Source organism: Lissotriton vulgaris, chromosome 7, assembly GCF_964263255.1.
Source record: "Lissotriton vulgaris chromosome 7, aLisVul1.2, whole genome shotgun sequence".
Taxonomy (NCBI): Eukaryota; Metazoa; Chordata; class Amphibia; order Caudata; family Salamandridae; genus Lissotriton; species Lissotriton vulgaris.
In genome coordinates, this window is record NC_141695.1 from 491447129 (window position 1) to 491471918 (window position 24790).

At 53.9% G+C, this 24790-nt stretch overlaps 1 protein-coding gene across 1 annotated transcript in view; it reads right to left on the reverse strand.

Annotated features, from left to right (window-relative positions):
* Positions 1-24790, reverse strand: part of SCO1 (synthesis of cytochrome C oxidase 1) — a 130713-nt gene that overhangs the window by 75085 nt on the left and 30838 nt on the right. The window lies entirely within an intron of this gene.

Sequence of the window (24790 nt, forward strand, 5' to 3'; positions counted from 1 at the left end):
AAAGCAAGAGTTTATATATAAAAGAAATTGTTCCTTTCATCGTGGCTGTCCGCAAGAAAAAGGCCTCAAAGAGTGAGGGCGGTCTAGTCGCCGGTTCCCGCATGTCCGCCGAGGTAGCCCAGTGGATCAATTGGGCATACCTAAAATGCTCCGTAGGTGGAAGGCCATAGTCGCGCATGCAGTTAGGAAATGAGAGGGGCTCCGTGCCGTGAAACAGGTGCGTAAGGGCTCTACAACCACCCTCTCTCCAGAGTCGAAACGGCCCCTCCTGCAGCGCCGGCGGAAAGGCCGGATTAAAATGTAGAGGAGTAAAGGGGGAGGGGAACGTCGTCCAGCGTTCATCCCCCGTCACCGTGTCCCACACCTTCAGGACAGTGCTCGTGGGTGTGCTAATATAAGCGTTTCTGGGCCTGTCCACTTTAGGTTTCCAGGCCAGATCCCAAATCGACCTTCCCGCCACACTCCTGTCCATGTGCAGCCAGTGTTTCTCAGACTCTTGTTGTGACCATTCCACCAGCACCCGCAACTGTGCCGCTTTGTAGTACAGGTGCATATCAGGGAGACCCACCCCCCCCTCCTCCCGCGGGTGCAGCAGAGTTGCATAGGAAAGGCGTGCCCGCCCTCCCTGCCGGATGAATTTCAGCAAGAGAGTCTTAAGGCGTCGGAAAAAGTCTATCTCTATAGGGATGGGGAGCGCCTGGAAGAGGTATAGGAATCTGGGAAGGAGAACCATCTTAATGGCATGGATCCGACCTAGCCAGGAGATGTATTTTGGCTTCAATCGGTCCAGTTCCCCACGTACCGCCGAAAGCATAGGAGGGAAATTAGCTGTGAATAGGGACCCAATGGAGGGTGTCAACCGCACCCCCAGGTAAAGCAGGGAGGCAGATGCCCACGCCAATGGTGTAAGTGGGCGGAGTCGCTCCATCTCCGCCGGCGGAAGCGTCAGGTTCAAGATATACGATTTGCCGAAATTGACTTTGAATCCGGCCACTTCCTCATAATCAGAAAGTAATGATTGAACTTGCGGCAGGGATTGGGCTGGGTCCCCTAGCGACAGCAACACATCATCTGCGAAAAGGGAGATTTTATTCTGTTCCCCCGTAAAGGGGATTCCCTATATTTGCTCCCAGTCACGCACCGCCAGGGCCAGGGGTTCAATGCTCACAGCAAAAAGGAGGGGCGATAGAGGACAGCCCTGCCTGGTTCCCCTGGAGTGAGCGAAACTGGCGGAGCGGTGACCATTAATGACAACCCTGGAGGTAGGAGTGCTGTAGTTTGCACGAATCATGGTAACTTGGCGTGAAAAGCCAAAGGCCTCCAGGGTGCGGAATAGGAATCCCCAATCCACTCGGTCAAAGGCCTTTTCCACATCCAACCCCACCAGTACCGCCGGGATACGGAACCGAGAGGCCTTCTCTACAAGATGTATAACTCTTCTCAAATTGTCATGTGTCTGGCGGCCCTTAATGAATCCCGATTGATCTGGGTGTATTATTGCCGGCATCAGATCCTGTAGCCTGCGCGCTATGATGGTGGAATATAGTTTAGCATCAACATTGAGAAGAGCTATCGGACGATATGAGGAGCACTGAGACAAATCTTTACCCGGCTTTGGGAGCACCGTGATCACTGCCTCCGCCATGGAGCCCGTTGTTCGGCCCGTGGTCGCCATTTCATTGAAGAGGGGCACCAAGATATCACAGAGTTCTGAGGCAAAGGATTTATAGAACAACGCTGTGTAACCATCGGGTCCCGGTGCCTTGTGGAGCTTCAGGTCCCTGATAGCGTCCAACACCTCCGACCTGGCGATGGGGGCAGCAAGATGGTCATTCCACTCCTTCGATAACCGCGGGATGGGGAGGTCCGCTAAGAAGCTGTTCTGAGCCACTGGATCCAAGGCGTCACCCCTATACAGCGTCTCATAGAAACGGCCAAAGACAGCGGCTTTGTCCCCATCTCTATGGTGTAACGTCCCTGCTGGATCCAGGATGCCTCCAATATAGTCTCTCTCCCTTTTGTCCCGAAGTTGACGGGCCAAGTGCTTGCCTATTTTATTCCCTTGTGAGTAGGAGGTACGCCGAAGCCGAAGGAGGGTAAATTCTGCGCGGTTGTTATAATGGGCCTTAAGTTTACCCCTGACAGCAGTCAGTGACCTAAGGGTCAACCTAGATGGATCGGCTTTGTGGGCTTGTTCCAGGACCGCAAGTTCCGCCTCCAATTCTTCCCGCTCCTTCCTCCGTAACCGGTTGAGGTTGGCGTTGAGACTGAGGCAGGTGCCCCGCAAGGAGGCCTTGCATGCATCCCAAGTATTAAAAAGGGAAGTGTCCGAAGCCAGGTTGAGGGCCAGAAAGTCCCCAATCGCTTTCCGCAGCTCCCTACAGGAGGTGTCATCCCGAACAAGTGCCGGCGGGAAATACCATTTCCTCGTCCCATCTCCTCCGGTCGGCCAGTGGAGTCCCAGCACCAGTAGGCTATGATCTGACACCGATAGAGGGAAAACGCTAGAGTCACGGGCATCTCCCCTGAGGGCCTGGCTGACAAAGATATGATCTAGCCTGGAATAGGTATGATGTACATGGGAATAAAATGTGTAGTCTCGCGTGTGTGGATGCAGGAAGCGCCAGCTATCAATCAATCAATCCAAGGTCACCAACCATGCTCTGAGTGTCTCCAGAAAAAATCCCAGTGCCCGCCCTCCGAGTCCCAGAACAGTCCAAGCCCTCGTACCATACCATGTTAAAATCCCCCATAAGGATCACATGCCCCTCAACAAAATCCCCCGCCCTGTCCAGCAGATCACGGAGAAACCCATTCTGCCCCGAGTTAGGGACATACACCACCACAAATGTACAGCCCGTGCCATGAGTACCCCCTTGACCATCAACCAACGCCCCTCCCTGTCGCAGCTGACCCCCGTAGGTTGGAAGTGAAGGGACGCTCGGATCAGAAGTGCCACTCCTCTATGTTTAGTAGCTGCTGACGACCTATAAATGAGCGGGAAGTGCTTATGACGCAATCGAAGCTCATCCTTACGCGCCAAATGAGTCTCTTGGAGTTCCACAATGTCTAAGTGGTGATCAGAGATATATTTCCACATTTTTTGGCGCTTCTGGGGTGAGTTGAACCCCTTCACATTCCAAGTCCCCACACTAATCGGCATGGGAATAAATCAAGCTCCCCCCTTGCATGTACATCTCCATAATCTGCCCATGCTCCCTTCCCCACAAAGGCAGCCAAGCAGATCCCCAAGCCCCAACCTGCTCCAAATCGTCACCGACCACCGTACTCCCCTCAAGGCCCAGAACCCCAGGTTCAATGACAGCTCCCACCCAGGTAGTAAGCCCTCCCAGGAGCCCGCCTGACAGGAGCATAATCAACACAAGTGAAAAAGGACCAAAGCATACTTCACAAACATTCCAGACGCCACCACCTAGCAACCCAACTCCCCCCCCAGGCCCCCCCCCACGCAGTCCCCCCCCTCGACGCCCCCCTCGACGCCCCCCTCTCATCCCCCCTGCAAACAGAAGAACAGGAAAAACATGAAGAAAAAACACAGTTCACTGAACCTGAACCTTGCACTCCTCAGTTCCAGTAGACCATAGTCCGCAAGGTCCCCCTTGGACTGGAAGTGGGGTTGGGGGACCGAAGTAGTGTCCCCCAGGGCCATGATCCGGGGTGTCTTCTCCAAAAGTACAATCAACCCCAAAGGACCCCAGGACTCGTGCCCCTCCGGCACCAAACCATCCGTGGACTAGGGCTCAGGCTGCTCCAGAGCTTTGTTGGGAGTCTGCCAGCGTGGCCGATGCCACCGACGCCACCACTTCCCCCCTCTCTTGCAGACTAGCAGTGCGATCCGGTCGCACCCGGTCCGGGGACGGGCCCACTCTATGCCATGAGGAGGACCGGCGACGCCTCCGAGATGGTGAAGTATTCGCCTCCTGTGCTGGCGCGACGTCCTCCAGGCCCAAAAGATCCTTCGCCACCTGAAGAGAGCGAATCTGCGCCAGCCTGTTCTGCCACCGAAATAGCATGCGGAATGGATGACCCCATGAGTAGGAGATATTGCGTTCCCGCAGGAAGGAAGTCACAGGTCGGAATTCTCGTCGCTTCTGGAGGGTCGACGCCGCCAGGTCCTGGTAGAGTTGCGGACGATGCTCTCTGAATTGTAAAAATGGGATGGATCTGGCCTTCCGTAGGATACGTTCCTTCAACTGGAAGTCGTGGACACAAACAAGAATGTCCGGAGGAGGTCCCCCTCCGCGCCTGGGCAGGCCGACTCTATGCACTCTATCCATCCTAATGTCCTGCATCTCCTCTTCATCCAAGATTTGTAGGAAGAGCGCTTGGACATATCCACGCAAGTCCCCAGCTTCACCGTCCCACGGCACAGCGCGAATGCGGATGTTGTTCCGCCGGGAACGGTTCTCCAAATCTTCCGTGTGGGTCTGGAGGTCCAGATTTTGTTCCATGAGCCGGATGATGTCCTGCTGCAACTGGTGGACATCGTTCGCCACACTCCGGTCATGATCTTCCAGTGTTGCGACCCTCTCCCCAATGCCATCGACGTCCCTCCGCACTTCCCGGAGATCCGAGGCTAACTGGGACCGAAGCTCGGAGATATCTTCCTTAATAGAGGCGAAAAGCTCAGTCATAAAGGCCTTGGTGATGGGGGCATCATCATCCGACTGCTTGGACGACCCGCTGGCACCAGGAGATGCCAGCTGCTGAGAAGATTTCGGTGCGCCATCTTTCCCAGGCCTCCCCTTGCGCAGTGTGTTGGACATCTTGGGATACCTGCTGTGGCGGGAAGGCAGGACGGCCCCACTCGATCCCCCGCAGTGTACGCCACCACCACACCTCCTGTTATATCCGGAGATGGGGGGGGGCCGTGGGCCCACCAGACAAGTTCAAAGGAGGGCCAGAGAGGCGGGAGAGCTGAGCAAGCGCCCAGTCAGGCCGGCGCAAATACCGCTCCCGCTGGATCCGGTTGCTCGATGCGGTGGCTACCAATTATCCAGGCCTCTCTGCAATTGTGGCCTCCCAACAGGAGTGCGCTCCCTCTCTACGCCGTGGGGTCCCCCGGCAGAAGGCAGTCCGTGACGGCAGCGCTCCAAAGAGTTAGTCCGGCGCTACCCTCCTCAGAATCAGACCCGCCGCTACCTCCAAGCAGGGAGCCCGAGCCCGGGGAGCGCCAAGTCTCCAGCCGTCGAGATCACCACATCTTCCAGTGCTCCCAGCGGGGATTCCCACCTCTACCGCGTTGCTCAAAAGGCCCCAGCGGGACCCCGTCTGGTGGAGTAGCTCGGCCGGGAGGCCCGTTTCAGGTGGGAGGCAAAGGCGGTATGGGCGTAGAACCGCGACCGCTGTGTTCGCAGGCCCAGCCGGCCCAAGTGCAGAGTCCGTCTCCTCGCAAATGCGAGGCCCAAGGTAGCCGCCTCCGTGTGCCAGAGCCAGCTAGTAGCAGGTCGGGAGCCGTGGGTCGAGGCCGGCGCGAGCCCCTGGTAATGTCCCGCCAAGTCCGTCTCGGAGCAGAGCCAGGATTCGCTGGAGGGAAGGCAGCGATGATGCTGGGTACCTACAGGTCTCTGGGCCCCCTCCGCAGTCTCCACCGTCCGGCCATGGAGTATGGGTTGCCAGACGGTCCGGGCCCCCCCCCCCAGTCCAATGCGGTCCCCCGGCGTCCACCAGTCAACGTCCAGGTGCACCTCAGGGTTTTATGCAGGTGGGGGGACCGCGGCCGAGCCGCGCCGCCAGACCGCCGATGCGGGACCGGGGGGGAGGGGAAGCAGCGAGGCCGCCGCACTCACCAGGTCCCGCCGATCACCTCCTTCAGTGCCCCACGCCGATTGACGCCTCCAGCGGGGCGAAGAGGTGCTGTGCTGGTCGGCGAAGGCCGGTTCTGTCTCTCCGTCCTGACTCCGGTGGAGCCTACTCCGCACAGTCGCGGACCGGAAGTCCGGCGCCTCCCTCCACGCCAGGCCGGGGATTGCCAGGCCGCAGACCGCCGCTGCTGCAAAGTTCACTCGTGGGACTCCCCGGCCACACCTGAGACTCCGAGCCGGATCCCTCAGCTCCAGGGGCCACAGCAGGTCCCAGTCAGGCGAAAAGTAAGCCGCTGCTGCCGCTATATCAAAGCTTAGCTGGGTTTGGCGCCGGAGGGACACGAAAGAGCGTCTCACTCCGTCGCCATCTTGGCCACGCCCCCTAGGTGACTTATTTTAAATGCGCGCACAAATGCACTTTGCTAATCAGATTGTATGACTTCCAGCTGTGAACAAGGCAGTGGCCGAAACGTTAGCTCATGGAAGTATGCTGCGCTGCTATATGCATGAATAAAAGCCTGTTTTCCAGTATTGGGCCTCACCTTTGCTACACTGGATGGTGTTTTTCTGATGGTTTCTCCGAGCCCATTTTTCCGTGAGGCCGCCTTGAAGGGTCGGGGACTCAAGAATCGGGGAATCTGTTTCTGTGCATTCTTATTGAGGGGCATGACCCACCCACGCGCAAAGCCTACGAAAGGAAAGCTAATGGAGCAAATAAATGTGCGCGTGGTGGAAAGGATTCACGAGGGATGACTTCCTTCTGTGATCTTGCTGAACTATGGGGTTTGATTTCAAGCACAATGGAAATCGAAAACAACAAAATGAGATTGCCTACTCGCCTGACAGCTTTGATGAAAAAACCCCACACTAAATAACGTCATTGCCAAGTAAGAACATTTAATTCACAACAATGGTGAAATAATTAATGAGAACTTTCAAAATTATTGTAACACGAATTTACAATGCGTTATGGGACTTGTATTTTACATGCAAAGTCAGGTGACTTATTTTAAATGCGCGCACAAATGCACTTTGCTAATCAGATGGTATGACTTCCAGCTGTGAACAAGGCAGTGGCCGAAACGTTAGCTCATGGAAGTATGCTGTGCTGCTATATGCATGAATAAAAGCCTTGTTTTCCAGTATTGGGCCTCACCTTTGCTACACTGCATGGTGTTTTTCTGATGGGTTTCTCCGAGCCCATTTTTCCGTGAGGCCGCCTTGAAGGGTCGGGGGCTCAAGAATCGGGGAATCTGTTTCTGTGCATTCTTATTGAGGAGCATGACTCACCCACGCGCCAAGCCTACGAAAGGAAAGCTAATGGAGCAAATAAATGTGCGAGTGGTGGAAAAGATTCACGAGGGGTGACTTCCTTCTGTGATCTTGCTGAACTATGGGGTTTGATTTCAAGCACAATGAAAATCGAAAACAACAAAAAGAGATTGCCTACTCGCCTGACAGCTTAGATGAAAAAACCCCACACTAAATAACGTCATTGCCAAGTAAGAACATTGTATTCACATCAATGGTGAAAGAAATAATGAGAACTTTCAAAATATTTGTAACACAAATTTGCAATGAGTTATGGGACTTGTATTTTACATGCTGTAAGAAATGGGGGTTACCCAAATCTCCAAAGGGGTAGCAGGGCATCAAGCGGGCAGGCCAAACTTCGAGGACATGTGAAGCATTCACGCAGTACCCACAGTCAACACATCAGGCACACCACAAAAGAGGCAGGACACCAGTTTGAGTTGGAAAAAGATAGGTAGTTTAGTAGTGTTTCCAACCTGCAAGGCAAAAGAATGCAAAACAGTAGTGTCACAACAGGACGCCAATTGGCGCCAGAGCCAAGTGAATAAAGGGGGGAATTATTTACATCGGCAGTAGTCCATGCTGAAAGGAAGAAAAAGGATGGGATCAAAATGACGTTCGATCTGGGGCCAATCTGGCGGGGCCAACTCAGACTCTCATCCTTAAGGGAAGGCTATAATTGCAAAATTCTACATTAGCATAGAAATACATCATGCACAATAACGCCAACCCAACCCCTGTTAGGGAAAAACATTAGGGCATCACGGCACATCATGGACAGGAACACCTGTAATAAATCAGCCCGTCTGGCCCATTAATCTGGTACATAAACAAGGGCCTGGAATAACACATCAGGCCAACCTATTGACCAACATAAGGCGGAACATACATCGCCCAGCATAAATATCAGGTAGGGGCCCTCCTCATAGCCAGGAACACCTGTAAGGAAATAGCTAGGCTCCCTCTACCAACAACCTTGGGGCATCAACATCAGGGTGTACACAACAGCCAACCCTCATTACTTCTAGACTCCCTTAGACATTTCCTTGCCCAGACTTCCTCTATAACTGGGGACCTCAGGACAACCCATAAGGTAGGTACCTATATTTGCAATGAGGGGGAATAAGACTATCCCAGAATATGCAATAAGGGCAACCGGCTTGCTCCTGAGTTGTTTGGTAGGGCAGTTAGTTGCAGGAAAGTTAGGGCAGTTCAACAAATCTGGAGCCCAAGTCACAGGTGCCCTTCGCAATACGGGGCGCCTGAGAGGGTAACACAGTCCCAGGGGGCGGGCACCGGCAATGTACCCCGTTGCCCCCCCTTCACCAACTTAAGACAGGCCCCACTCACCGGCTGCTCCTGGGCTCTCTCTCGCTTAGGGTCCTCAGCAGGCGCAGGGCTTCACTGAAGAAGGGCAGGCACCGACAATGTGCCTCGATGCCCCCTTCTCTCTCACGACGACAGCCGGGCCCCTCCGTCCTCACGGGGGCCCGGGACTTAAAGGTAGCCACCGCGAGGCTTCCGGCCCCAAACAGGGGCTCTCTTCAGCTTCGAAGGGCCCGCAAGGCCTCACTCAGGCCTATGCAGGTTCGAGGTAGAGGGGGCAGGCACCAGCAATGTGCCTCGAGGCCCCCCCTTACTGCGGCGTCGCCTGGGCCCTTCCTCCTTACGGGGCCCCGGGGGTTCAAAACGGCCTCTGGGCGGCCACACTCGTCTCACCCGGGCCTCCTTTCTTCACGGGGGCCCAAGGTTTCAACACAGCCTCAAGAAGGCCTCCAGGGAGACACGCCAGGCACTCGTGGGGGAAAGCCTGCCTGGCTTTCCTTCCACCACGCACGGCTCCCACAGCACACTCGGGGCTCCCTTCTCCGGCCGCCTCAGGTCGGGAGGCGGGGCTGGCACCGGCAGTGTGCCCCGTCCCCGCATACCTCACCGCCCCTCGCGTGGGGGCACTGACCGGCGGGGTGGCCTCCCGCTGCGGTTGCTTCTCTCGGGGCTCCCTTCCTGGCACGGGGGCCCCGCAGTGGCGCTTCACCTGGGTCCCCCCTCCCTCACGGGGACCCAGGGCTTTGCGTTGTTCCTCCTGGCCTCCTCGATCCGGGCCACAGACCGGCGGGGTGGACTCCCGCTCCGGTCGTTCTTCACGGGGCTCCCTCCTGCCCACGGGGGCCTCGCACCGAAGCTTCACCCGGGTCCCCCTCCTACCTCACGGGGACCTGGGGCTTCGACTCGGCTTCCCCTGCCTTCCCGGCCCGGCAACCAATCCCTGCGCGGCGTTGGCGGGGCGGGCCGATGACGCGGCCGGGCGCCCCCGTCACGTGACGCGAGTGCCGCGGCCTCAGGGCCTAGCGCGGCCCCTTCTTCACTTCGGCGGCCCTCTCCAGGTACCTGGGGCCGCCGCAACGATGCCCCCAGCAGTGGGGGGGTCCCACGGCAGCGCCGGGCCACGGCGGTGATTTCCGGCAGCAACAAGGGGTAGGCTCCCTTTTTAATTATTTATTTATATCGGCCAAGGCGCACCTCCACACCGGCGCTATTCACAGCCTGCCACAGTCTCCTCAGCAAACGGCGCTATTCACAGCGCTCCGCTCCTCCCTCGGCCCACACCACTTCCAGGGCCAACAGCACTCCGGGGGCCACACCAGCCCCATGCGCTTCTCTCCCCACAGCGCTTGGTAGGCAGTCCAGGGGCAGATTAAGAGACACAGTTCCTCGGGGGCACAATCCTCCCTGGGCAGCTCCTCCCAGTCCAGCGCTTCCACAGGGGCCACAACTTCCCTGGGGGCATCAACCTCCCCAGAATAGCGCTTGCCAGGCAATACCTCAAAAGGGGCAACAGTTCCTCCAGGCAGCTCCTCACGACCCAGCACTTCCACAGGGTCACAGCTTCACCAGAGGGGGTAGACAGTCCTACTCCTAACCTCCAGAGGCGCTTCTTCATCGCAGCGCTGGCGTAATTCCCGGTCCCCACAGTGTCAGGGACCTGGGTAGGGACCCTCCCTTGTCAGGGGCCCATGGGGACGGCAGAGGGGGGGTTTATAGGGGTGCAGGGCCCAGCTCACAGGCCCATGTGGCGGTAGCACCTCACAGCAGGTCCCCTCTCTTCTTTGTCCCAGCGCTGACTGACTCTCTGGTGGCATTCCCCCTTACTTATACCCTCGTCCCAGGCAGTGCCAGAACCTTCTAGAATGTTGGCAAAGCTGGCCTAAACTGGCTCAAGGGGAGGGGGTGAGCACCCTGGGTGCCAGGCTTTCCCTCCAAAAGCTAGGGGTAGCTGGGTAATATTATCTAGACCGCTGACCTATGGCAGTCCAGTGGCAAAACCCATGGCCATGGCATCCATTTTAAATACAATACATTTCAGTCAGGTGCAGTTCTAAAATGGGGAAATTCACAAGTGCTCACACTATTACATGATATTACATTTTCAACAAGGTGTCTCACACCACTCATGGCCTATACAGGTTTAATCCCATGGGGGAGACATCCTAGACAAGGGGGTCAAAAGCGAAAAATTTTGGGGGAAAAGGCCAAGTCCAACACAACTCCCCCCCAGCCAAAAGCCAGGGTAGACCGATCAATGCCTTGATGGGCTTCCCTGCTTGGGGCGGAAAAAGGTGGACGCAGGCCTGCAACTACAGGAGCACCTGCAGTTTCTCCTCCACTCTGGAACCCAATGGTTCTCTCTCGCAATCCTCCCTTCACCAACAAAACCACCCCACTGGTGTTCCCTAGTGGGATGTTTTTCCTTCCTAGAGTGGGAGGCTCTAGCCTCAGGCTTGTAATACTCTTGGACCACTCTTCTCTCTCCAAATTGCCACTGGTCCACCCATCTGGGGTCTACACCCTCAGACTGACCAGCCCTTAGGGGCGAGGCTCTCCTCTCCCTACTTCTCCTCCTAGGGTTCCGCCATCTCCTACGCCTGGGGACACCCTCACACAACCACTCTCTCCCCAACCTGGAGTCGAAACCCTCAGGCTGAACCGGTGACAGGGGCGAGTCCTCCCTCTCCCTGCACCCCCTCCCAGATTTCCGCACCCTCCTAAATGGAGTCGTACCCCCGAGAGTCAAACTTGGGGGGACTCTGAACACAGATGTCCCACCCGCCAGGTCCGGCAAACTCTGAATCTGGCCACCCAAACCGGGATCTGCGCCCTTTGGCTGAGCCGGTGACAGAGGAGAGACCTTCCTCCCTCTGCACCCCCTCCCAGAGTTCTGCACCCTCCCACCGGGAAAAGTACCCCTGGGAGTCAAATTGGTAGGGACCCGAATTACAGGTACCCCACCCTCCAGGTCAGGCAACCCCTGAACCTGGAACCCCAGTCCAGGATCTAAACCCTGTGACTGGTCAGCCCCCCGAACCACTGGAGCTCTGATACCGGATTGTCCGGGTTCTCCTGTCACTAGGGGATCCCCTTCACGAGAAGGTACCTCAGGACAGCCTAGACTCCCAACCTGGGGCTTCCTAAAAGAACTCTCCAGGTCCTGTGACTGTGGTTGGGGCAACTCGGGACACCTCCCCGTCTCACTCCCTCCTGTAGATGGGATGTGAGGCCCTACAACCCTCTCACCATCCTGGGACCTAGCTGGGCCATTCTTAACCTCTCCCGCCTCGCTGGGTCGGAAGATCCCCGCACCACTCCTTTCAGGATCACCCTCCAAGGTCCTCCCAGACGCTCTGGCACTTACCCAGAGGTCTGCCTTGCAAGTTCCCTGGGGTCTGAGAACCCACACTGCAATAGATGGTGACGCAGACTGGGGAAACAACTTCTCAGCATGTACTCCCGGATAACGGCATGGCACAGCCCTTCCCAATCCTCCACTGCTCTCTCCACCAACCAATCCTCCAGTGCGGTCCAACACCCCTCCTCAAACTCTCCCCAGGACTGGTGGGACAGCTTTCCCCTGCCCCTAAACACTAACCCGTCCCCCTCTTCCTGGGAATCAGGCACCGTCTCCTGGGCTTTGGGAGTGGGACTCCTTGCACTGGACCTACACTCGCTGCCACCACTGGATCCCACCCTCCTCGGTGAATCCAGACTTCTAAAACCACTCTCAGGGGACAACCTACCCACCTGAGCTGATCCCTCTCTGGCGAAGGCCCTCTCCGCCTCCGCCATCCTCTCCTGAGCTAGGACTTTTTCAGTCTCTAGTAGCTGCTCTTCTACCCTCAGCTGCGCTAAGCCCTCTGCATGCCTGAGCTTTGCCAGCGCCAGCTGATGCTCCCTTTCTTCCCTCCTATCCACCCACTCTTCTGGGGACAGGGAAAGGGATTGGGCAGTGCCCCCGGGGCTGGACCCAGTGCTGGACTCCCTATCTACGGTGTCCTCAACAGCTCCTGGCATCTCCGCCCTCTCAAACTCTTCCTCATCGGAGTAATTACCTCCCAGGGTTCTGGATGGGGAGCCCTCTCTCTGGCTTCTAACCCACTGACCCTTCAAAAACTCGGGAGGGTAGTCAGACAAGTCCCCACCAATCTCTAAGGGCTCTCCCCTCTTGAAGGCCTCATAGATTAACAAATTTCTCCTGATGTTTCCTACTGGGGGTATCCCTCTCTCCAGGAGGAAGTCTATCACCTCCTGTTTGGTGTACTCCATCAGTTCCACCTCCTCATAAACCAACCCCATCATGGCGAGGACTCTCGGGACACACCCACAGTGGAAAGAGGGGACACAATTTCACAAAACACTTTCAGGAGGAAGCAATATAGCAAACAATCCAACAATAATCCCCACCACAAGGCTCTACCTGTGGCCGCTGTGGTACTGCGTAAACACAAGTCCTATCCCACCGCTTGCCACCAATGTAAGAAATGGGGGTTACCCAAATCTCCAAAGGGGTAGCATGGCATCAAGCGGGCAGGCCAAGCTTCGAGGACATGTGAAGCATTCACGCAGTGCCCACAGTCAACACATCAGGCACACCACAAAAGAGGCAGGACACCAGTTTGAGTTGGAAAAAGATATGTAGTTTAGTAGTGTTTCCAACCTGCAAGGCAAAAGAATGCAAAACAGTAGTGTCACAACAGGACGCCAATTGGCGCCAGAGCCAAGTGAATAAAGGGGGGAATTATTTACATCGGAAGTAGTCCATGCTGAAAGAAAGAAAAAGGATGGGATCAAAATGACGTTCGATCTGGGGCCAATCTGGCGGGGCCAACTCAGACTCTCATCCTTAAGGGAAGGCTATAATTGCAAAATTCTACATTAGCATAGAAATACATCATGCACAATAACGCCAACCCAACCCCTGTTAGGGAAAAACATTAGGGCATCACGGCACATCATGGACAGGAACACCTGTAATAAATCAGCCCGTCTGGCCCATTAATCTGGTACATAAACAAGGGCCTGGAATAACACATCAGGCCAACCTATTGACCAACATAAGGCGGAACATACATCGCCCAGCATAAATATCAGGTAGGGGCCCTCCTCATAGGCCAGGAACACCTGTAAGGAAATAGCTAGGCTCCCTCTACCAACAACCTTGGGGCATCAACATCAGGGTGTACACAACAGCCAACCCTCATTACTTCTAGACTCCCTTAGACATTTCCTTGCCCAGACTTCCTCTAGAACTGGGGACCTCAGGTCAACCCATAAGGTAGGTACCTATATTTGCAATGAGGGGGAATAAGACTCTTTACCCCAGAATATGCAATAAGGGCAACCGGCTTGCTCCTGAGTTGTCTGGTAGGGCAGTTAGTTGCAGGAAAGTTAGGGCAGTTCAACAAATCAGGAGCCCAAGTCACAGGTGCCCTCCGCAATACGGGGCGCCTGACAGGGTAACACAGTCCCAGGGGGCGGGCACCGGCAAAGTACCCCGTTGCCCCCCCTTCACCAACTTAAGACAGGCCCCACTCACCGGCTGCTCCTGGGCTCTCTCTCGCTTAGGGTCCTCAGCAGGCGCAGGGCTTCACTGAAGAAGGGCAGGCACCGACAATGTGCCTCGATGCCCCCTTCTCTCTCACGACGACAGCCGGGCCCCTCCGTCCTCACGGGTGCCCGGGACTTAAAGGTAGCCTCCGCGAGGCTTCCGGACCCAAACAGGGGCTCTCTTCAGCTTCGAAGGGCCCGCAAGGCCTCACTCAGGCCTATGCAGGTTCGAGGTAGAGGGGGCAGGCACCAGCAATGTGCCTCGAGGCCCCCCCCTTACTGCGGCGTCGCCTGGGCCCTGCCTCCTTACGGGGCCCCGGGGGTTCAAAACGGCCTCTGGGCGGCCACACTCGTCTCACCCGGGCCTCCTTTCTTCACGGGGGCCCAAGGTTTCAACACAGCCTCTAGAAGGCCATCAGGGAGACACGCGGTGTCCAGGCACTCGTGGGGGGAAGCCTGCCTGGCTTTCCTCCCACCACGCATGGCTCCCACAGCACACTCGGGGCTCCCTTCTCCGGCCGCCTCAGGTCGGGAGGCGGGGCTGGCACCGACAGTGTGCCCCGGCCCGCCTACCTCACCGGCCCCTTGCGTGGGGGCACAGACCGGGGGGGTGGCCTCCCGCTGCGGTCGCTTCTCTCGGGGCTCCCTTCCTGGCACGGGGGCCCGCAGCGGCGCTTCACCTGGGTCCCCCTTCCCTCACGGGGACCCAGGGCTTTGCGTTGTTCCTCGCGGCCTCCTCGATCCGGGCCACAGACCGGCGGGGTGGACTCCCGCTCGGTCGTTCTTCACGGGGCACCCTCCTGCCCACGGGGGCCCCGCAGCGAAGCTTCACCCGGGTCCCCCTCCTACCTCACGGGGACCCGGGGCTTCGACTCGGCTTCCCCTGCCTTCCCGGCCGCCCGGGCCGGCAACCAATCCCTGCGCAGCGTTGGCGGGGGCGGGCCGATGACGCGGCCGGGCGCCCCCGTCACGTGACACAAGTGCCGCGGCCTCAGGGCCTAGCGCGGCCCCTTCTTCACTTCGGCGGCCCTCTCCTGGTACCGGGGGCCGCCCCAACGATACCCCCAGCAGTGGGGGGGGTCCCCACGACAGCGCCGGGCCGCGGCGGTATTTCCGGCAGCAACCAGCTGTAGGCTCCCTTTTTAATTATTTATTTATATCGGCCAAGGCGCACCTCCACACCGGCGCTATTCACAGGCTGCCACAGTCTCCTCAGCAAACGGCGCTATTCACAGCGCTCCGCTCCTCCCTCGGCCCACACCACTTCCAGGGCCAACAGCACTCCAGGGTCCACACCAGCCCCAGCGCTTCTCTCCCCACAGCGCTTGGTAGGCAGTCCAGGGGCAGATTAAGAGACACAGTTCCTCGGGGGCACAATCCTCCCTGGGCAGCTCCTCCCAGTCCAGCGCTTCCACAGGGGCCACAACTTCCCTGGGGGCATCAACCTCCCAGGAATAGCGCTTGCCAGGCAGTACCTCATAAGGGGCAACAGTTCCTCCAGGCAGCTCCTCACGACCCAGCACTTCCACAGGGTCACAGCTTCACCAGAGGGGGTAGACAGTCCTACTCCTCACCTCCTGGGCGCTTCTTCATCGCAGCGCTGGCGTAATTCCCGGTCCCCACAGTGTCAGGGACCTGGGTAGGGACCCTCCCTTGTCAGGGGCCCATGGGGACGGCAGAGGGGGGGGTTTATAGGGGTGCAGGGCCCAGCTCACAGGCCCATGTGGCGGTAGCACCTCACAGCAGGTCCCCTCTTTTCTTTGTCCCAGCGCTGACTGACTCTCTGGTGGCATTCCCCCTTACTTATACCCTCCTCCCAGGCAGTGCCAGAACCTTCTAGAATGTTGGCAAAGCTGGCCTAAACTGGCTCAAGGGGAGGGGGTGAGCACCCTGGGTGCCAGGCTTTCCCTCCAAAAGCTAGGGGTAGCTGGGTTATATTATCTAGACCGCTGACCTATGGCAGTCCAGTGGCAAAACCCATGGCCATGGCATCCATTTTAAATACAATACATTTCAGTCAGGTGCAGTTCAAAATGGGGAAATTCACAAGTGCTCACACTATTACATGATATCACATTTTCAACAAGGTGTCTCACACCACTCATGGCCTATACAGGTTTAATCCCATGGGGGAGACATCCTTGACAAGGGAGTCAAAAGCGAAAAATTTTGGGGGAAAAGGCCAAGTCCAACACATGCAAAGTCAGGTGACTTATTTTAAATGCGCGCACAAACGCACTTTGCTAATCAGATGGTATGACTTCCAGTTGTAAACAAGGCAGTGGCCGAAACGTTAGCTCATGGAAGTATGCTGCGCTGCTATATGCATGAATAAAAGCCTTGTTTTCCAGTATTGGGCCTCACCTTTGCTACACTGCATGGTGTTTTTCTGATGGGTTTCTCCGAGCCCATTTTTCCATGAGGCCGCCTTGAAGGGTCGGGGGCTCAAGAATCGTGGAATCTGTTTCTGTGCATTCTTATTGAGGAGCAGGACCCATTCACGCGCCAAGCCTACGAAAGGAAAGCTAATGGAGCAAATAAATGTGCGCGTGGTGGAAAGGATTCACGAGGGATGACTTCCTTCTGTGATCTTGCTGAACTATGGGGTTTGATTTCAAGCACAATGGAAATCGAAAACAACAAAAAGAGATTGCCTACTCGCCTGACAGCTTTGATGAAAAAACCCCACACTAAACAACGTCATTGCCAAGTAAGAACATTTAATTCACAACAATGGTGAAAGAAATAATGAGAACTTTCAAAATTATTTGTAACACAAACTTGCAATGCGTTATGGGACTTGTATTTTACATGCAAAGTCAGGTGACTTATTTTAAATGCGCGCACAAATGCACTTTGCTAATCAGATGGTATGACTTCCAGCTGTGAACAAGGCCGTGGCCGAAACGTTAGCTCATGGAAGTATGCTGCGCAGCTATATGCATGAATGAAAGCCTTGTTTTCCAGTATTGGGCCTCACCTTTGCTACACTGGATGGTGTTTTTCTGATGGGTTTCTCCGAGCCCATTTTTCCGTGAGGCCGCCTTGAAGGGTCGAGGGCTCAAGAATCGGGGAATTTGTTTCTGTGCATATATAGCCGTGAGCAAGGCGGTTATCCGCCGAAACGCGTAGGGTTTTTTGAAGGCTTATGGTTTATTAATAAACCGTGAATTTGACCACACAGACGGAGTACTAATATTTATTTCTTGTGCGGAGTGCGTGGTACTGTAGAAGTACGTGAAACTGTATGTGTGTGTATATATATATATATATATATATATATATATATATATATTATATATTATATATATATATCTTGTGTAATCTATGCTATAACCTAGATTTCCTTATCACTGCAGCATACTATATCCCAGCTATGTGACAAATACTACATTGAACACATGTAATTTTAATTTAAGCTTGACGTTTATTACCTGTACAGTTAAATGGAATTAGTTTCATTTTTTCAGGAAAATACAAATAAAAAGCTATACAAATATATCTTTGACCACAACCTTTGCCTTAAATCAAAAACTTAACGTACCCAGGCTTTCAAAACCTAAACCTAGCCCGATCTTTCATTTGATTATCCAAATTTCAATGAGATATGTTTTTTTGGTTTGCATCAATTTGATTTCGTTTTTCAAATAAATGATTTTCTGATTGAATACTTTAATTCTTGATACGCAGACAGCTAGCATTATCACAAGATCAGATAAAGGATTGCAAGTATTTCTAGCACTATCTGTGAAAATCCAGACATGTGTGAACAACTAGTTCCTCTGATTTCCGTTCCTTTGCGCCCTTGCCCTCTGTGCCCCCCCGCTCCCTGTCGCTGCTCCCCGCAGCCCGCCCCCTTTTCCTTCTGTGCCCCGTGCCCTCGCCATTGGCCGCCCCGCTCCCGCCTCCCAGCCGCTCTTCCCTCCCACTTCGCCTCTTATGGAGGGCCCCACGGAAGCGCAGCGGGCGCGACGCTGGCATGCGAAGGTGCACCAAAGGCAAGCCCGTCTGCGTCCGTCCACGCCTGGACCACGCCCAGCGCCAGAACCCCTGTACCTCGCGCCCCCCGCAACACCAGACTGCACTACGACTCCAGCACCCTCTACGCACTCAACACCGTACGAGACCACCCCTGCTACCGGGCCACCCCGAAGCGCACCCAAAGGCCCTTCGCTTGCCGGAACTGCAGATACACCAGCATCCAGACTATAAACCACCAGCCAGCGAACCCAACCACCTCCGATGCATCCTCCTCAACGCCCGCTCCGCTCGAAAGCACGTCATCGAACTCTGGGACCTCCTAGACTCCACCGCTCCAGACGTCGCCTTCCTGACAGAGACCTGGCTGAACGCCACCTCAGCACCAGACATCGCCATGGCCATCCCACAGACCTACAAGATCTCCCGCAGAGACCACACCAACGGAGTTGGAGGGGGAATCGCCATCATCCACAAGGACACCCTCAGAGTCTCAACCAACACCGACGACACCCTCACAACCGCCGGGCACATGCACTTCCAGATCCACACCGACCCACACACCACCCTCAGAGGAACTCTCGTCTACAGACCACCCGGACCACGGCCACAGTTCTGCGACACCATCACCGACCTCGTCAGCACCCACGCCCTCGCCTCCACAGACTACATCCTCCTCGGGGACCTGAACTTTCTCCTCGAGAACAACAACGACGCCAACTCCACCGCCCTGATCGACAACCTCTGCCTCAAACAACTCGTAACGACACCCACCCACGCTGCTGGACACACACTGGATCCCATCTTCTCCACAGGCCCCCACATCTCCTTTAACCACACCACCGAACCCCACTGGACCGACCACAGATGCATCCACTTCACCTTCAGGAAACCCACCACACACCACCGCACCCAACATCTACCACGCTGCTGCTGGGGCAAGGTCACCAAGGCCCAACTGACTACCACCCTCACCCTGAGACCACCCGCCGACCCCACCGACCCAGACACCGCCGCGACCAACCTCAAACAAAGGATCAACAACTGCGCTAACACCCTTGCCCCTCTCAAGACCTCCACTACTAACCACACCAACATGAAAGCAGCTTGGTTCATCGAAGACCTCCGGACCTCCAAGCGCACCTGTAGGAAGCTGGAGAAGAAATGGCTCCACGACCGAACACCAGACAGCCACACAGCCCACAAAAGCGCCACCCCCAGACACCACCAACTCATCAGGACCGCCAAGGGGACCGGTTAGACAACAACGCACACAACACCAAAGAGCTCTTCAGCATCGTGAAAGAACTCTCCAACCCTAGCTCCAACACCAACGACATCCCACCATCACAAGACCTGTGCGACTCCCTAGCCACTTTCTTCCATCGCAAGATCGCCGACAGCTTCAACTCAGACACCCCCACACCCACCACCGATTCCACCACCCTTGCGATCTCCACCCGCACATGCCGCCTGACCGCCTGGTCCACGTCAGCGACGAAGACACCATCAAAACCATGAACTCAATCCACTCTGGATCCCCATCCGACCCCTGCCCTCACCAAGTCTTCAACAAAGCCAGGACAACCATCGCACCCCACCTCCGGAAAACAATCAACAGCTCCTTCGAGACAGCAACCTTCCCGGTAAGCTGGAAGCCCCCCGAGATCAACGCCCTTCTGAAGAAACCCAAGGCGGACCCCAAGAACTTCCGGCCCATCTCCCTGCTCCCGTTCCCGGCAAAAGTGACAGAGAAGATTGTCGACAAACAGCTGACCCATTACCTTGAAGACAATAATGTCCTGGACCCATCCCAATCTGGCTTCCGCAGCAACCACAGAACCGAGACCGCCCTCATCGCCGCCACCGACAACATCAGGATCCTGATGGACAAAGGAGAAACAGCCGCCCTCATCCTCCTGGACCTATCAGCTGCCTTTGACACGGTCTGCCACTGCACCCTATCAGCACGCCTCCATGACGCCGGAATTCAAGAGAAGGCCCTGGCCTGGACCACATCCTTCCTCTCCGGCAGAACCCAGAGCATCCGCCTCCCTCCCTTCCGCTCAAGAACCATCGAGATCATCTGCGGCGTCCCACAGGGATCCTCCCTCAGCCTGACGCTGTTCAACATCTACATGGCTCCACTCGCCCACCTCGCGCGACAACACAGCCTCAACATCATCGCCGACGACACCCAGCTGATCATATCCCTCACCGAAGACCCCAACACCGCCAAAGCCAAACTCCACAGAGGAATGAAGGCTGTCGCCGACTGGATGAAGGACAGCAGACTGAAGCTGAATTCAGACAAAACGGAGGTCCTCATCCTCGGACCCACACCATCAGCCTGGGACGACTCCTGGTAGCCCACATCGCTAGGCACACCCCCGGAACCCACCGACCACGCACGCAACCTGGGTTTCATCTTCGACTCCTCCATCTCCATGATCAAGCAAGTCAACCCCGTCTCCGCCTCCTGCTTCAACACCCTCCGAATGCTCCGCAGGATTTTCAAGTGGATCCCTCCCGACACGAGAAAAACAGTCACCCAGGCCCTCATCACCAACAGACTCGACTACAGAAGCGCCCTCTACTCAGGAACAACAGCCATGCTCCTGAGACAACTACAACGAATCCAGAACGCCTCAGCACGACTGATCCTCGACGTCCCCCGGCGCAGCCACATCGCACCCCACCTGAGAGGCCTGCACTGGCTCCCAGTCAACAAAAGGATCACCTTCAAACTCCTCATCCACGCACACAAAGCGCTACACAACACCAAACCATCATACCTCAACAACGACTCAGCTTCCATGCCCACACCCGCAACCTCCGCTCTGCCACCCTCGCCACAGTTCCCCGTCTCCGGAAAACCACCGCCGGCGGCAGATCCTTCTCCTACCTCGCCGCCAAGACCTGGAACGATCTCCCTGCCAGCCTACGACAGACCCAGGACCTGCTGGCCTTCAGAAGACTTCTCAAGACCTGGCTCTTCGATCAGTAGCAGCCCCCCCACCCACCCAGGCCCCCCAGCGCCTTGAGACCCTCAAGGGTATGTAGCGCGCTTTATAAATGCATGATTGATTAAATGCATGATTGATAGCTTAGCCTCAGCAAGGCCAAGACCAAATAACTGTTAATAAAGAACAGAATACTGTTAAGAATGGTTTCTCTTTTGCTTGACCTATGTTTGGAAACTCAGAGTGCAGACAATGAAAATCGAAAAACTATGGGCACTATATGTAGTACTTGGATAATTTTCAACAGCTAGGTCAATAACTTATCTTCCTCGCTTGCAAGAGTCCCGCCGCCTGTTGTCTGAGTTGGATGGGCCTACACATGCTAGCTCTGTTACTGGGGCTAAACTCGATTGGGAATGCTCTTCTGGCTGGCACACCTAAGAGCAATGTAGGTAAACTGCAAATCTTACAGAATGTAAGTGTCAGGGCAGCCACCGAAAACATCAAGGACAGCTCATATCTCTCCCACTCTTTGTAAGTTGCACTGGCTTGTAGAGGCCTCTCAGATTCAATATAAGAGCCTCACAATCGCTCATAAATTAGTATCCGCTAGTAGCCCTGACAAAGATTTGTGCCAGACAAAGATCTGTGCCTAATCAGTCAATAAATAGTAATTCGAGATCAGCCACAACAAAACAGCAGAGTACCCCTAAAAGCGTTAGAAACAAGTAATGGCAAGACAAGTCAACATGGCTTGCATTTAAAATGCAAGGGTTGAACTATTGGCTTTCCGAAATAGTGTTTTATAAAACAGAGAAAAAACATACATAACAAAAATGTGAATTGTCGCATGTGGATGCACCGGTGGTAGTCTTGGAATGTTTCGTCTTAATGAGAAGAATCAATTTCAAGGTAGTCATCAGTGCGTCATTACACACGCATGCGCATGGACGGCAATTTGGAAACAGGTTTCATGAAAGAAATAGTATTTCAAGACAGCCGCCATTGCACATGTATGCATTGTAATGTCACAATGCATGTGCACTTGTCATAATTTACCAGCAGATATTTTGGCTTTTTGGTAAGTTTACTTTACTGTTCTAAGATGGTAATTTTGAAACTGTATATTTAATTACTCAATTGTAAGTGTAGTAGTGCAACAATGAAGGAGCGAGTAGCAGTGTGCAACTGCTGGATCACTGCAAAAAATAGCTGTGTGCATATATATATATATATATATATATATATATATATATATATATATATGTGTCATTATTGGGAAGAAAGATAACAAAAAAGAAATAGAAAGTTAACAATGGAAGAGCAGGGAGCTATGGCAGATCAATGGAGGAACTGGTAGAAGAGGATAAAAACAATCCAATCGTGGTGAGGAGTGGGAGAACAACAGTGTAAGTGGAGTAGGAAAGCAACACGCATAGTGGGTGAGGTGTGGATACTAAAAGCTACACAGGAATGAGGAGGGGTTGTCAGTGCACTGGAGAACTAGTGGGGACGCAATAGGCAACGGAAGATCAGGGAGGAGTGGAAGAGAAATGGGTAAATGGTTGCAAAGCAACACACACAGCAGTATTCTGCAGCTTGTATTCAAAACGGTCAGTGTCATGGCTTGGAAACCTGAAACCTGATAATAAAAAGTACCTCTAAGAAGGAATGCTAATAACTTTACTTTGATCTTACATACAAGATTAGACTTGGCAACTAAGCATCATTTAATTCCTGTCTACGGTGTGTATTTGTTGAAAGGGGCTACTACTCCAGCTACCATTTTAGTGCTGTCTACTTTCATTAGAAAGGCTTTCAAAACAGGACAGTGTACACGTCTATGGGTGCCTCAGTAAGTACAGTACCATTAATATAAATGGGGTGACCCAGAACAAGTCGAAAGGACTGGGCATCAATCAGTACAGGAGACAAAATAGTCTTAGACAAAAATTAATTGTAACAATAAATGAAAAAAGCATTAAAAATTCATGTGCGATTAAGTCCTGCAAGAAAAAGGGGAGAGAAAAGACAAGCCAAATACATACACAATTAAACCAGTACTCACTGATATGGTTCTACCAAAAAGCACAATAAGTCAACTTAATGGCAATTTATTCATATTTACTTCAGAACAAGAACTCTCACTTGAAATGTGGAGAGAGGGGGTTACTGCCAGGCAGTGTGTGGAAAAGTGCAAAGATTGGTGCTCGTGTGAAAAGACAAGAAGATTGGAAGGAATAAATAAAGAAATGATTCTGCTACGTTATATTGTGCTAAGGTCAACTATCCTTAGCGATGAGGAAAGCCTGCCCCTAAAGTCATTCATAACATCTTCATTCTCGTTGTTTCTTATTTTCTTATTTTCACAGTGATACTGCATCTGTGAATGTGGTCAAGGGGTGGGGAAATAAAAGGGTGCAGGCCCCAAACGACGGAACCCACCCATTTCTTTATTTATTCCTTCCAATCTATTCCCTGTATAGCTCTCAAAGGGGGCTGGGGCGGGATAGCCAGAGAGAATGTCTTGCTTCTGCTGAACTCGTGACGTCCCTTCATCACCATATCAGCCGTCTGATCTCTAGGCACGTGACACTGTCTCTACTCCTGGCTTTTAAGCCAAGGGCAAGTTGCATGCTGGGCATTGTAGTTCAGCCTCTAGCATAATTTACACAAGCTCAGCAGTATCATCACGCAGAGTGCTGCTTGCTGAACAAGATCTGCTCAAAAGCCATTGCAATTAAACATTGCACGCTGAATACTAAGGCTGGTGGTCCTCAGGCCTCTTTAATCCACCATACATTCCCTGTGCCTTTAGCTCACAAGTTCAGGTCTTTGCTTTCTCCCTTTATGACGAGTTTCCTCCTTTGTCTTCCTCCCTCTTTCCGCTTTGTATGTTTTTCTTGATCTTGCTCTGGTTCCCAGTTCTGGTGACCCTACCTTCCCCCAACCCCGGCAACGACCGGCTCAAATTAATTATTGGATCCACCATTCCATGGCATACAGCCACTTTACATCTGGGACTCCCCCACCTTGTTTTAGTGTGGCAGAGACAGTACTGTAGTTCAGGGCCTCTGCCACCGAGGAAAAGTTGTGTCCCTGGCTTTATGAGTCTGCATACCCACAGTCTTGTTTCACAGCCGTACTACATAAGAGCACGGAAATTAACATGGTTATTTATCATAACAGGTATTAGCAAACAAAAAGATCCACCTCAAAGAGGTGTACTGTATGTCTAGAAATGTAAGGCATACACAACGTTTGTTAAAATACCCCTCACACACCAAAAGGACCCTTGGTGTCATGCTTCATCATCGGGGTCTTCCCGCCCCGCTGCGGGACGGGCGTGCTGCGACTGGCGACTACGCTGGAGAACTTTGATATTGTAAGTGCTATGTGAGGTGTGTCTGTTGTGAGTGAAAAAGGGTCAGGGATTCTCCTTTGGGTGTCAACATGTTCCGAAGCTGGAAATGCTTCTTCGTCAGGACAGGGTATGATCCCTTGATCACTCACTATGTTGCTATCAATATACGAAGAAAAATATGTACAAGTGATATTAAAATACAATACCCATGTGGTATGGGTATAGTTTTTCTAAAGCTCTATCAGTATTTCTGAGTATAAGCTAGAAACATAAGGAGTCAATGCTCCATGAGCCTCCGGGTTGAGAGGTAGGATGAAACTTTCATATTAAGTCATGCAGTCATTGCTTCCGCTCTCGTCAACCCGCGGTTCTGTGGTGTCATACACCATGGAACCGCGGGTTTCATCCATATATTTTTGGGCCATTTGTGACACGTTTGAATGAAAATAATTTGTTCCCAAAATTGC